This window comes from Oenanthe melanoleuca, chromosome 12, assembly GCF_029582105.1.
Source record: "Oenanthe melanoleuca isolate GR-GAL-2019-014 chromosome 12, OMel1.0, whole genome shotgun sequence".
Classification (NCBI taxonomy): domain Eukaryota; kingdom Metazoa; phylum Chordata; class Aves; order Passeriformes; family Muscicapidae; genus Oenanthe; species Oenanthe melanoleuca.
Genome location: NC_079346.1, coordinates 9,862,032 through 9,877,828, shown reverse-complemented (window position 1 = coordinate 9,877,828; position 15,797 = coordinate 9,862,032).

Below are 15,797 nucleotides of genomic sequence, written 5' to 3'. Positions count from 1 at the left end.
GTGGGTGCAGAAGAGGCACTGCTTTCAAAACTCCAGGTTTTTTTCCTCCAGTTCTACTATTGACTTTCTCTCTGACCTTGGGCACATCAATTCTTCCACTGAAGTAAGTGGGAACTCAATTGCATTTTACGTTTCTTTATGAGTCAGATTCTCTTTCTGCAAAATGAGGATCATAACACTTAACTACCTCTCAGAAGTGCTCTGAGGCCTAACAACAAATTAATGTTTAAGTTCCTTGGATCTTTTTAAAGAAAATTCCAGTGAAAAATGTCAATTTGTTGAAACTGAAAAGTTCTGCAGATGAGGATTGTTTTCAATACATTTCTTAGCTTGGAAAAAAAAAAGAGATTTAAAGCATAGTTTTGAAATGGATGAAATGCCCTGTTTCAGCATTTTGAAAGTGAAACATTTTTGGTTTTCATTTTGAAATTACTTTCCATTTATTTTTTCCATTATATTATGTGCTATAAATATGACACAAAATCAAGGAAAATTGAGGCATGACGTCTCTGTTTGTTAAAAGGGAGCTGCTTTGAACTACCTGAAAGGGTATTACTTTTTTAATTTCAACTGCAGAGAACTCTGACATCTCCTGGATTTGCTCTATCTGGCATAATTTCAAAACCCACCAGGAAATGGGATTTTTGTCCTTTTCAGATCACATAAGGGCATGAAGTCTGTGACACTGCTCCCAATGTCACGTGGGGCTGCTGTCCTGAGGAACCCTTCTGCTAGAGCAAAAATATCAAATCAGAGAGATGCAAGGCCTGGGGGGGAAGATAAAAGACATGGTCCAAAGATGTCCAGTCATTTGTAGTTGTGCCCACACCATTTCCATAAACCTGCAGGTATTTAAGCAGTGGAGCAGGTGACCTTCAACTCCTGCTGAGTCTTTGTTGTGGGAAAATTTTAAATTCTGTCAGATGTTTTTAGGAAAAGCATAAGCAAATCTGACCCTGCATTAACAGGGTTAGCAGAGATGAACAGCACAAGTTCTCCTTCAGCCCTGCAGGCTGATGCCATTGCTCCTTGGGCAATGTGGTGCTGAGAGCAGAAGGTGCCTGGGAAGGCAGAGGGACCACAGGAAGGAGAAAGGCAGGAAGAGAGAGGGGAAACTGAGTTTCAAAATGACACAAAAAAAATGGAAGAGAAGCAGAAGGGGAGCTGGCTGAATTCACATCAGCCAAGGGAGGAAGGACATGAGTCCTGAGGGGTCTAAACACAATAGGTACTAAAAGCAAAATTAAATTCTGCTGAAACATTTGTCCATAATGTCCCCTTCACATTGCATGTATAATAAACTCTATAAGAAATCAACTACTGAGAGATTCTCACAATGGAAGTTTGTTCTCAAGTCCTTTGCATTCCACCCAAGCTAAAACATCCCAATTCTTACTCATTCATATCCCAAGCATAGTTTTAATCTGGCCACCCTTACTGTGTTCAGTAATGCTGTATGAAACACTGCACACAAGTGTTGTGGCCACAGGTGTGTAACAAGGCTCTGCTTGTACTATGAAGGTCACTGGGCACTTGCAAGCTGATTTCAGCCAGGTGAAATGTATCCTGTTTGCACTGTGGTGTTTTCCAGTGCCCACACAGAGCCAGCACTGTACAGGACAGGATGCCTGTGTCACCACTGCCCTCTCACCCCAGAGACAGCATGTCTCCCTGCCCTGTGACCTTCCTTACTGTGACTCTCCTGGTGATCAGATTAATGGGAACAAGGTGATCCAAACCCTATCTGTGCTGACACTCTGAATTCCCACTATTTATCAGCTCCTCTTTAAAAGGATTTCAGATTGCATTTCCTATCTAGCATATGGAGACTTTCATTTCTGTGACAGGTTGATTCTTTTATCAGGCATTTATAAGGATTTACAATACCAGTGCTCTCCTCATGCAGCACAGGATTTCTCACAGAACAAACACTGGCAGAGGGACAGGATGTCCTCAGAGCAGTTTTTCCTTCTCTTTCCCATCCCACCTTTCCTAGGCTTTGCAGAGGCAGGTCAGTACAACAAAGGCTGTGAAAACACCAATGCCCTTCCCAAGCATTTTCTGCAGGGATGAGTGATGATGGATGCAGGCCCATTAAAAGAGCTGAGTACATGAGGCTCTTCTGTCCTTGTGAGATGGGGATACAGGCAGCAGAAATCCCCTGCCAGCAGGTGAGCAGCGATAGGCAGAGGAAGAGGAGAGAGGCGCTGAACCCTGCAGGAGATCTGCAGAGAGGAGACAGATACTGGATTTGCAAAATAAAATCCTCCAGGACAGAGCCTGCAGGGCAGGGATTTCTCCTTTTTGACAGCCTACAGTGAATGAAGCACAAAATAGCCTGCTGTCTCTGCAGACAGCAAGGATATTTGGAGATGTCAAACTGTAGTACAGAGGATGCACAAGAGGAATGGAGACACAGTTAACTACCTCCCAGGCTTCTTATTTCTTGTTCCAAGTGGGAGATCCTGAAATCATGCAAGCTTTTCTTGCATTCCTGCTGGAATCAAAAATATAGCTTTCCTTCTGCTTTGGGATAGCAGATGGAAATAAAGCTTATTTGGTCTCTGTTATCTGTCCTTGGTTCAGATTCAAAATTGCCTGGATTTAAAGCCCATGTATTTTCAGTCCTAGCAAGGGACAGGGGAATATCAATGGACACAGCCAGGCATAAAGTCCAGTTTCCCATTTCTAAACTCCACACAGAAGCAGCTTCTCAGATCCTTTCAGGTGTTTATAAGGACAGGTTATTTCTGCAGCATAGTTGATAATTTGCCTAATATAGCTCCAGTCTCATACTGAGAATCACTTTCTGATTTGACTTTGATTTGACAGTTGCATTTGGTAGTCTACAATGATCAATAACACGTTAGCTTTGGTAATACAGTTTCTTGATTTTTAGTTCAAGTTGGTTAAGTGCCTTGATAGAATCTGCAAAGCACCCAGAGGCCCATTAGGCTCTGTCAGGACCCAGGGAACAGCTCTACAAGCAGAGGCTGATCTAAAACTGCCCTGCTCCCTGCCCAGCTGACCACCTGGGGAGAACAGGACACTGCTTCATGGCAGCAAACCCTGCCACAGCCCTGCCCTTTCCAAGCTCAGAGTCTGTCCTTGTGCAGACACTTGGTGAACTGGATAAGAAAAGCAAGTCACAAGAAACAAAAATCAAAAGAAATGCTTTTGTGCCAGTTTAGGTCACCAAACTGGCTGAGAGCATCAGGCTGGTTCCAGGGCAGAGCAGCATCAAAGCTGGGAGGATGCAGAGAACCAGCTACAGTACTCTACCAGCAGAGAAAGTTCCTCCAGGAAATTACAATGCTGCACTAACTATCTATTTGGCTTTCCTCATTAAACATTAAAAGTGTCTTCAGCTGTTTTACCATCACTTGATATTGCCACTTGAATTGTGAATGGCCCCATCTACTTGGGGCTTAATGAGGTTTAATTAATTTATAGCCACGCCTTACTTCCCTGGTATTAATTTGCCTGCAGATGCATGTATTGTCTGTAGTCTCTCCTTCAGCTTGAAGGGGCAAAAGGTTCTTCTGAAGTGATAAATAAAATTCTTTGCAAAGCTAGGGGTGAGATTGGGGGAGAGATTTCTACTGAAAGAGAATGGCCTGAGCCTCCTGCTCTGTCCATGTACTGCCAAACAGACAGGGAAAGAAAGGGAGAACAGGAGAAGGAGCAGCACAGAAAAGGCTATGGAGAGTATGGCTTAAACCCACCAGCACTGAAAAAACTGGCAGCCAAGTGCCAGCCGTCCAATATGCAGCACAGTTGGATGATGTTAAGGGTGATGGCTAGCTGCAAACACATTCTGGGTGCCTGTTATTTTGCAGAGAATTTCCATGCTTTTTGGAGAGTTTAAATCAGAACTTTAATGGGCTTTTGATGTTGTTTGAGTTTGGTGAATAGTTTCCCGTTGTATCTGCTTATTCAGTGAAATAGAGGAAGAGCTGTTCCAGTGGAAGATGACAAGAGACTATAGAGCCTATCTCAGCTGCATTTGCACAGCAGAGCCTTTAAAAATCGCTGTGCTATGAACAAGACATTTCCATATTTCACGGCTATTTTTGCTGGATGCCTGAAGTTGATGATACAGCAAAAAAAGATTTGAATGAAGGGAGAAGGGGAAAAAAGTCCTTCTGCTGCTCCTTTCTTTCCCACAATTTGCATCTCAGCCATGCTTCTTGGCAAAGCCAACAAAGCAAAGTATGTTGTGGCTGTAAAATGATAAGCACATGGGCTATGCTGAGCATGATTTCTCCCCAGCATTTGGTTAGGAAAATGGGGACTAATTTTGAATTTGAACATTAGATTTTTTTTTTCTTTGCTGCTCCTTTTTATTATCCCAAAAACTTAAAAGGGCAGCTGGGTCTTTTGGGAAAACAAGGTCAGAGGGATTCAGGGACTTTGATTTTCAGTGTGTGCCCCCACTTAAACTTATGGAAACAGAGAAATGAACCCTCTGTGTGCCTGGATAACCATCACCCCCAATACTCTGCCAACTTTGCCAAGCCTGCAGAGATCTACAAGGCTCTATAGTTCTCATGATGTAAGAAAGGCATGCTCAGAAAAAGTCAAAAATAGGCAGGGCCAGTCCTGCTAAGTGCTGCTTGATGAGCCTGTAGACACTAGACTGAGGAAGCTAAAAATAAGAAAAAGAAAATAGAAATGGAACTTCAAGGAAAGTTTTTGCTGTATTAGTCTGTTGTGTTTCCAGAGAGGCTGCTCAGGACTCTGGGATATTATGCCCATGTGTGATGCTGTGCTCAAAATTATTGGTTGCTTTTCAAAGCTTCTAGAGTCTGGGGTTTTTTGGTTCTGTATCATTTATGCTAATTATCATCTGTGACCATTTCTTGGGCACTTTCCATGTGTTTGAAAGTCTCCATCCCACTGTGAAAGACACAGTGTATACTGAAATGCTCTAATAAAAGTTCATGTTTCTCTGCAATTAGCTCAGTTCTTATGGCATCACTAAACAAGACAGGCTTGGAGGATTTTTTTTCTAAAGAAGGATTTCAAAAGACCTTGTGGAGTGCAAATAGGAGACCAGCTTGTGAATGATGGAAAAAGATCCCATCCATGCCCAGGACCAGTGGAGATTCCCACCGTGCTGGGTGTTTTGAGCTTGCCCTGTGACTACCTGGCCATTTGGCACATAGCCTAGCACCCCAAAGGCCTTCCTTGTGCACCACAAAGTGCAAATGCCACTTAAAAGGTCTTTATAACCCAGATGTAGTGAAGCATCTTGTCCTTGACCTACCTTCAGCTGCCACAAAGGGGATGAAGTTTTTTCTTTAGATCTGCAGACCAAATAAAAGCAGAGACCTGCAGTTTTCTTTCACTAAAGGGTTGGAGTTTCTCTAGTCTGACATTATTACAGTGACCCCAGGCAGCCCTGGGCTGGATAAGGGGCTGCCAGTAGAGACATAGGTTAAAACAGCAGGTTGAGATGTCAGAATAAGGAAAGTGATTCCATCCAAAACTTTGGGCTCTGGGGCTCAGGCATGTCTCACACAGCCCATGGAGGAGCTGAGGTGGAGACCAGAGCTCGGGGCTGGCAGTCAGAAAGTCAGCCAGACTGTCCCAAGGCCCTGAGCATCTCTATTGCTCACTCTCTCCATCCATAAAACAGGATTGTAACACTCGTCTCAGATGGGTGTGTGAGAATCTGTGGCTGCAGTAAACCTTGTGGCTGTTGGCTGGAATACACCATACCAACACTCACTGTTGTTACTAGGGAATAATTCTTTGCATATGACCCAAACAAACTGAAAGGGATTTTAGAAGGTGGCTCTGTGCCATACAAATTACAGTGATGCTGGCTCTGGATGAGCAAATGGTTTGAACAAGTCTATCCTCTACTGAAGGCTGAAACACAGAAAAAGCCCATTTGATTAGTTTTTAATAGTGGGAAGATCTGCAATTTTTTTCTTCATATGCTTTTGGCTCTGGGAGCAGTCAAAAAGAATTAGAAATACTGGAAAAGCAAAGAGAACAGCTAACATTAATCTGACCCTCAACAGAACAGTGCAAACGAAGGCTGCTTTCATCAGATTTGTACTATGTTCATAGGAGGACTGGGAGCAATTCTAGAAATAAAATCCAAAATATGGGATCTGTTGCAGATTGTATCTGCTGAAATACCTGCAGGAGTCAGCAACTCCTCCTGCAGACTGGAGTTTGTGGAAACAACTAAAACTTTCCAACAAGTAAAACTTTCCTGGCTTTGACTCCGTTTAGGTCAAAATTTAGGGACTTACTGAAGTTTCCTAAGGGTAATAGCAAAAATCAAGGGATGTAAAACTCATATGAAACAGAACTGCAAATAAGGTCATACTCTAACACAGATGTGTCTGACACTAGAAGAGAATCCAAACCCAGTGAAATCACTGAATCTTTCCCTTCCCCTCACAATTCCTGTTTTGATTCAAGTCTCTCATGAGGCTAAAAGAGGAGAAATTTAAAATTAGGCCTGGACTCCCATTAGAGACACTGAGGTTGCTGTGGTTGTTTCCAGAATAAAGTGCTGAATGCAATCCTTGCTTACTCTTAGAAGAGCTGGGTCCTGTGCTCCAGCAAGGATTCCCTGCCCCAGGATGGCTGTGGTGCAAGGTTTAATCAGGTTAGCTGGGTTTTCTCTCTTGATTTCACAGCCTCCATTCAGCCCACCAGATTATAAACTTTCAACATGTAATTGAACCTGACTCAAGGAGCCAATTGTGTTACAGTGAGCTCTAAAAGGGGGAATGGCAAGGGCTAAAGTTTTCATTCAACGAATGCAATTTCTATGCACAGAAATCAATTCAATTGACATCAGTTGAGCTTTAATGCTGAATTAAAGAGCTGCCAGGTTTCCCCCATGGGGCTTTTACAGTCCGGGTTTTATGAATTCATTAAAATGCACACACAAACTTTTAGGGAAATAGCATTACACTGTAATAAGAGCTACAAATCGACCATATTCCTCTGAGAGAGAAGTCTAATTTGAGTTGCCTAGTTGGCAAAATTGTTTTCCTTCACTTTGCATTTATTAACAGAGGGTGTCATATTTTCCCTTGTTTCCAGTTTGGTTTCTAACTGTTTGCTTAGCAGGGCAAAGCACCATGTTCAGAAATATCAAGGGGAGATGAAGTTTTTCAAAAGCAGGTGCCCATTGGGAAGGTGCAGTGCAGCTGAGGCAAACCATGCTTCAGGACAGCCAGGGTGGTTGGAAGGCTGATTTCAGGCTGGAAGTCTCAATGACTCAGTGGACACTTTTGGATTGATGGGTCTGTCAATGGGAAGGTGGAGCCCCTCAGTCTAGGATGGAGATCAGCAGGATGTCCACAAAGTCATCTGTGCTGAAGGAGAAACCAGCTTCAATGAGAGCTGAAAATCGATCTCAGGGCAGAGGAGAAGTGAGAGACTCAGACATTTTAGAGGAATGTCTGGAGTTTCAGTGGCCAGGTGAAGTTCACTGAAATGAATCTCACCAAACAGATATAGCCTTGCAGCAGCCCACAGCTCCCATTTCCTCTGCATTTACTGCAGACACAATTAAACTCACAAATTTCACCTTCCTCTGATTTACTGGCAATGGCTGGGAAGCTGCAGGGGCAGCCACAGAAATCATGCCCATGGAAAAGTCCTTTGAGCAGGTCAGCATCACTGGGCTGCCTCTGTGTCTGTTGCTGTCCTTCTCCTGTGGCACACACTGCAGCACTTGCTGATAATGAGCATTCACAGGGTTTCCTTGAGTACCCTCTCTAATTGGATTGATGACCCTGGTGATTGGAGGTCTTGACCTATCCATAAAACAAGTGGGACTTAGAAAGCACAATTTCCTTGTCCTGCTGTTTTCCTAGCATGACTTGGCTCCAGCTTTTGACGGATGAGTGAGTCTCTAGGGCTAATCCAGCTCCCACAGGGAAGGCACAGTTGATGTCATTTGGGATGGTGAATTTTGCAATAGGGACACACATGCCTGTGGAAGAAGACTCTAGAGACAAATCTGACAGGAAGCCAACCCTCTGTCGAGTGGTAATGGATAACAGCCACTGCCAACTCTCATTTCCAAGCTAACTTAGTGATGTGGAATGACTCCACATGCTCCAAACTGATCCGGTCCCCCACCCTGATGGGTCAGGAGTGCCTAGAGATGCAAGGGAAGGGGGCACAGGGTCACCAAGGACTTCTCTGCTCCTGAGGTTGAAGATATCTCAGTACTGGATGCACTGTGGGACTCTCTCCAAGCAAACAGAACTAAGTGGCACCTCTATCCCTGGTGACAAATCACCCAGAGTGGCTGAGGGAGGCAAGGCACAGAACAGACTCAGAGTCAGTGCATATGCTGGCTTACTCTGCTCCATTCCCAAAATGCCAAAGTAGCCAACAGATCACAGTGTTACAGCTGTGGGGTGTGCAGTGCACAAATGAATTATTTGTGCCACTCCTTCAGTGTTTTGCACAGTCTAAACTTCTTGTCTGTGCATTCATGAAGGGCTGTGAAGAGGAGCTTATAAAAAGATTAATTCAAAGGTTGCTCTTTGAATATCTTTGTATTGCTGGACAGCTATTACTTTTAAAGTAATACTTTCCTTCTCTTCAAACCTATGTGTTTTTCCCCCAACAGGGATTTGCATAAGACCAGGAAAGGAAATTCACTGCAAATTTGCTGATGAGCCAGCTAAGATATTAGAGGGGGAGGGAGAGGAATCCTCTCCACCTCCCTTTTTTCTTTTCAGTGGATCATCCAGACGAAAAGAAGGCTCTTTACACTTTGAGAACTCACAGGAGAAAAGGGGGAGCAAGAAGTAACTGGGCCATGCACTCTTGCAATGAATACTGGTGATCTGCATACCAAGAAGAAAATGTCCTTTACCCATATCCCCAAACACCGTGAATATCCAAGTGGAAAGTTCCACCCAAGCTGTCTGGAGACCCATCAGCAGCAGGACTGGGACCCTTCTTTTTAACCTGTAAATTGACACAAATGGGCAAATTACAGACCCAGCAGGAGGGATTATGCCTGAGGCAGACAAGATGCAATTCATGCAGAAAAAGCATCAAGAAGAGGAAAGCTCAGTACCTCCTTTCCTTGCCCAATCCCTTTTCCCAGGTCAAGAAGCAAAGCTCGTTGGAAATCGTTGTTGCCTCAGCAGGACACAAATCCTGCTGCTGGCCAAGTCCTGCAGGCAGTGGCAGAAGCCACGTGCTGAATCAGCTTTCCTGAGGCCACCTGGCTCACATGCCCCAAGCTGCCAGCTCCAAATGGAAGGCTTCCTAGCCAGCCTGGAAAATCTTAGACACTTGTCAGTGTGATTGTATATGCAGGAAATGTCTGTGACAGATAGACTGCTAGATAGATCTTAATAAGAATTGTTCTTAAAACCAAATGTTCCAAGAATGTGGTCCAAAAGAGAAAAATCCTGTGAGTCTAAGAAAAATAAATCCCATTAAAAGAAATTTGGGGAAAAAAACCCCTAAAGACAGTTTGAAGTAGGCAAACATTAATAGAGTTTGCATTTCCAAAAAACCCAGTATAAGATTGCAAGGAATAATTTGTGAATTACAAGAATTTGTGAATTTGCCCAGCAGCGATGTGATCCCGGGATCACCCATCCCAGGGCTCTGGCTGTGTGGGGAATAGCTGGACAGGATGATCTTAGAGGTCTTTTGCAACCTAAATGATCCTGTGATTCTAAGGATGTCTTTGCCCATGAGATTACCCGCTCTCCTTCATCCTCCCACACATCCCCCTCTAGACCCGCCTGTGTCTGCAGTGGACAGTGATAACTCATTCCTGGGAGGGAATGAATTTTTTTTTCTCCGGGAAGAGGATGAAGGGGCCGATCGGAACTCCGGCTGCATCGCGGCTAACAGGAGATGTGCAGATGCATGGCGGTTCCCATGGAGGAGCAAAGCGAGCGGGTTTTTATTCCCTCGCTGCTCGGAGCGCTCGCACGCCCCGTCCCCGGGATGCTGCGCTCGGAGGATGCTCCGCTCGCAGGGTACGAGTGACACCCTGTGGTCACCTGTCCCCGGGCTCCTCCCGGACCGACGGGCTCGCCAGCACCAGGCTGGCTGATTCCTTTTAACCCGCTGCTCTCCCACCCTGCAGCTGCTTTGTGAAGACCTTTCCTATAATTTTTGTTCACGTGCTTGTGGAAAATAAAAATTACTCTAAAAAAAGACTTACCATGTATCTATTTAAATAATTCAAATCTTCCTGGATGATAAAGTCTAATAATCTTCTGTAACAGCAGAAACAAAATTCTTTAAACAAAACTGGCACTTTGGAACTGATTATTAAAAATTATTGTTTTCGAAAAGCACAATGCTGATCTACAGCTTGCCACAAATAGTTATTAAAAAAGCTCAGTCTATTTATTCCAGTGAATATTAGATTAAGTTCTTCCAAATGCTTAGAGATAAAACCAAAGGTAGTAGTCATAAATACAACTGGAGACTGCCACATAGAGTCCAAATCATCCCCACATTAAAAATCTGGAGCACACCAGGACTTGGTTTTGCATGCAGCAATATCCAGTTTTAGGGGGAAAAAAGAGTTTGCATTTCCAAAAGAAACAGTATAAGATTGCAAGGAATAATTTGTGAATTACAAGAATTTGTGAATTTGCCCAGCAGCGATGTGATCCTGGGATCACCCATCCCAGGGCTCTGGCTGTGTGGGGAATAGCTGGACAGGATGATCTTAGAGGTCTTTTGCAACCTAAATGATCCTGTGATTCTAAGGATGTCTTTGCCCATGAGATTACCAGTTGTGATCAGAAAACTGTGCAGAGTTAAATAGTTTGGGCAAAAGTTGGAGAATCACCTAAGCAAATGCAAAGTGCAGCAGAGAATCACTCATCTCATCTTTAATCCAGATCCAGACTCTCAGAGCTGTTCAGGCACACACAGTGAAAGCAGCATGATGGGGATGCAGGACCATAAATACAACGTGCTCCCAGGCTCACCAATAGCCAGACCTGAATGTATTCAAAGTCTAAATAGAGGTTTGCTCAGCTCAGACCCAAGCACCACCTCTGCAATATATTTCTTTTCATGGATAACTGCATATTTGTATTGTTAGGGCTTTTAATTTTTTACATGGCATGAAGAAATGAAGACATCTTATACCAAACACATATATGGAATCACTCAATCCACCACTGGGTAATTTTGAGGGTGCAGAACATTCTGGTTTGCTGATGAGAGAAGAGGTGAAAAGTATCTCTTACAGCAGGAAGAAGAACCCAACACTGCAATCACATACTTGTCTGGATCAAGTATTGTTTTGCTCCAAATGTCAAATTCTTGATGTCTGTGTTTCAGCAATCCAGATAGTAGCTAGCTTGAACATCATCCTTCTGTCACTGAATTTCCAAATTACAGAGAAAAAAAAGCAAGTGAAAGGAACTCTGTCTTTAGGTTTGGCAACTCCTTCCAATTCAGCAACAGACCAACAGTTTTCATGTGAATTCACTGCCCCCAGCACAATTAGGTGTTCATGATTTTAGGTTTTCCTGCAGTAGGAGGGAGAAATGATTAATCTCTTTATTAGGGATGGATGGGAGGAGAGAATTCAGTAAACATCAATATCTACTGAATCTCCAGACTTTGGGGTACCTGCCCCTCCTGACTCTTTTACAGCATTCCTCTCGATTGGATAATTTTAGATCTTTGCATACCTGCTAATATCCTCTGCAAAAGAAGGTGGGGGGAAAGTAGATTGCAAATTTGTGTACATTTGCATACATTTGCATAAATTTCAGCACATTTCCTCAGAGGTACATGCCCTCCTGCTAGGAAGTGATTGTCCACCAAACTCTAATGTGAAAGTGCTGCTACCTTCCTGTGTTCATCCATGAACAGAGGCAAGATGGGAGAGTCACAAATACACTCCATTTCACAGCTCAGTGATGGGGCAGATCAACCTAGAACACAGATTATGAAATAATTTCATGTCTCTTTGCTCTTATCTGTCCCAAAACACACACCAAAGGCAAAGCCCTGCTGCAGGTTGTCCCACACAAGCACTCACAATTCTGCCTCTACAGGATGTCTGTCCACAAACCCATCTGAAATTTATGGGGTGTTCACCAAACTACCACAACTCTACTCCTCCTTCCACAGGTGTGAAAACACAGAGAAGAAAGCTGCCAGGCTTGTAGGATCCAGCAACCACATATAAGCACAACCACTCAAGAAATCCCAGTGGCACTGCCAGGTATTTTCCAATACAATAGCCCAAGTCAATCCTTCTCCATCTTGAGGGAGATTATGATGAACCATTTCCATGGTTCAGTCTGTAGTCCAGTGGTGGTCCTGGAGGTTGGTGCATCAGGTTCCCAGGAATCAGAAGACTTGGCCTTCACTGGAAATGCAACAAAACACCAGCCCACCCATCCTCTAACCCTACAGGTTGTGCTAACATAAATAGCTTCAGTAACCAGGACTGTTGAATATACAGCACTAAGGAATGTGCAGTTCATTATTTTTTCAATGAGAACATATTAAATTATGCTTTTTGATATCTCTTTTTGAAATGTGGATTATCAAATTTTTATGTGCTTGGATGTGTGTGCTGAGTCTGTCCATACATAGCAAATGCACTTAAAATACTAACATTTCCTCATAATAGCTTGATTGATGAGATTTTGCTTTAAAAAGAGGAGGAGAGGGAAATCAGATAAAAGAAGCTGGATTGGGGAATTTTGATAGGAATATTTGTAAATCATGACTCATCCAACTACCAAATGTTCCAGGAAACAATTGAGCTCCTTCTGAGCAATCAAGGAATAAAATTGGTTGCTGTGGACCCTCACCTGCTGCAAAGTGCAGTAATTGCTGCTGCTTAAATGAAACCACTGCTTTACAGCAGGTGACCTTTTGCCCCCAAAATGCAGAAATACAGGAAAACCTGCTTTGCTCTGGGTGATGTGGTCACTCCCCCAGCAGCTCTGTCCCTGAGAGCACCAGGACTCAGGCTGAGCCTACACTCAGTAATGAGCAGAGGAGATGGACATCCACAAAGGATTCTATTCTTCACAGAGAAGCACTGTCCTTAGATAAAAAAATACCACATCTGTCAGGTGTCCCTCTATTTGTAGGAAGGACCAAATATAAGGGTCAGTCTTGGATATGAGAGGTCTCCTGTCTCAGAGTTGCCCTGGCTGCTAAACAGATGGTGCATTTTGGAGGAACTGAAGCTTCAGTAATTCCCCTCATGTTGCAGCCTCAGATCCATCATCCTTTAGCTTTTAACAGCCAGAGGGAGACAGGCATAACTGTGCTTCAGAATAGGGGCTGGAACATTAGTCAAGCCAACCCAAAATAAATCAAGCACCATCAGGTCTTTCCCTGCAGCTATGTACTGTCTCCCATGTGATTTTTAGGCAACATTTTCCAATCTACTTTCTGATAACACCATTGTCAAGTAGCACTCAGGACATTATCCCAATATTAACACACACACAAAATCCCTCTTCCTGCAATCAAATATTTCCTTCCACCAAGAGAGCTACCAGGTTGTGGGCACATCTGTTGGGTTGTTTATACTTTAATGTCATCCAAATAATAAGAGCATCAGGAAAGAGAAAACAAAACACAGAAAACCCTCTAGTGGGGTTGGTGCTGCTGTGTGTACCTATGGTAACTACTGTGAGTATTAAGATGAAGCACTTCAAGCATGAATAATAATAAAAAAAAATCTAGAAGATAGATTAAAGCACCACAGCACTTTGTAATAGTATTTGTAATGCAGATAAAGCATTTGTACTCTAATTTCCAGCATCACCAACAAAATAAGTAAGTGTGCTTGGATTGCATTTTTCTTTCAAAAGTGGTTCAAAAATTATTCATATTGAAGGAAAACAACTTAAACTGGATTTAGAAACACAATGCAAGCGGGAAAGTTGCTCACTGTTATCAGCATGACAAGAGCAACCTGTTCCTTTGATAAATGGTGCTTGAAGAAAGACACAAAGCTCATCTGCTTTGTGTTTTAAGTTTAATTAAGTAGCGAATTAATGTTTGCAAAATGCTTTGAGATCCTCCATCAGACAGAGCGCGTACGAGTGCAAAGTGCTTTCAGCATGAACCACGCTTCCAGGAGTTGTACTAACCTATTTGTGTCTTTCTGACAGCCTGATCTGCAGCCTGAAGTGGCCAGGGATAAGATCCCTGCTGACTTCAAGGTGTATCAGATCAAGCCTGCAGGACATGACTCTTGATTTAGTAGGCAAGTCCCCCAGAAGAGAGCTGGAATACTTCCACACTTCGAGTCAGGCACGTATTTCAGTAGCTTGCTTTAGAGAGTGTGCTTTTATATGCGTGCTATTCACTGAGTCACAGAGCTCAGGGCCAGAAAAGGCCATTAGCACAGCTCTGGCGACCTCCTGTTTATTTCAGGCCATTATATTTTACCCAGTGTCCCTGTGTGAGAGTAACAACCTGTGTCTGCCGAAACAGATCTTCCAGAAAGGCTTCCAGGCTCACTCTAAGGCCAGGTGGATATGAGGAATCTAACGCTTTCTTTGGACTGGTGCCTAATCAACTTCACTGCTTAAAATGTGAACTTTATTTCCTTATGTCTCCTTTGAATTTATCTGGCTTCAACTCCTGGCCATTAGTTTACCTTTCTGCCCTGGAGAGAAGAGTCCTTTAGCAGACAGAAATTTGCTGCAGAAACATTTGCTAAAGTAGCATTACAAAGGCTACCTTAATGCTTGAGAGTGGAAGATCACTGCCTGGGATAAGAAAGGAATTGAAAGAATTAGCATTAGTCTATAGAGTGGATGCAGAAACATCTCCAAAGACACCGTAGCCTAATAGGACAAAATCAGTCAACTGAGGGAAAAGCAAGGAATATTATTGCCATTGGAAAAGCATCTTCTCAGCTCTGTTTAATTGCCAGTCATTTGCACTGAGAAGGCTGGAGGAGTTACCAAAAATCAGTGAAAAAACCAAACTCCTTGACAGAGGTAACAATAACCTCCTTTTCTGGACAGCCTGTGTCTTGGCAACACTTGGCTCCCAGGAGGAGCAGCAGAACAAGGACTGATTCACTGAAGCAGATCTGGAACCCAGCAGGGCTGAAACCTCCCCATATTTCCATGGCAGCATGCAAGTTCTGGGAGATGTGGGTAACTCTGGGCCCAGCTTCACAATATTGCTCGTGCTGCAGGAGCACGTATTCAGAGTGCAGGAGCTGGATTTGGCCCATCACTCTGGCAGGCAGATGAAGCACCGTGATGGGCACCTGCTGGAAGTTAGAAGCTGGATACCAGCTCAAACCTTTAAACCAAACACATTTGGAAAGCCATATGCTGCCAGCCCAGGCAGTGAGGAGGAACCGTCTGTCTGCTCAGAGCCCAGGCACAGCAATGGGGATGGAGCTGGATGGGCCCCTGGAAAACACCTCTTCTTTCTTACTTTGTTATTGTCTTCAGTAAAACCTCCAGTGCATGCAGGTGAAGAATTTAGGAATAGGCAGGAGACACTCACCCCTGCATAAACATCAGTGTTTCCAAGCCTGGACACCTGACTGCTCCATGATCTCCCTGCCAGCATTTTTGAACTGCAGCAAGTGAATATCAGCAGCAGCACCTCCCAGCCCCAGCACAAGAGCTTCCTTTGCTTTGCTGTTGGCTTGGTAACAGCTGCTGTTGCTGTTTGAGGTGACAGGAGGGCAAAAATGTGCTTATTGATTCAGAGCTCTTCAGGAAAGCCTTGTGGCCTCCTTGGCAGGGTTTAACAGAGGCCAGGCACTCTCTGGAGCAATGGCCAGTGATGCTCCCAGGCAC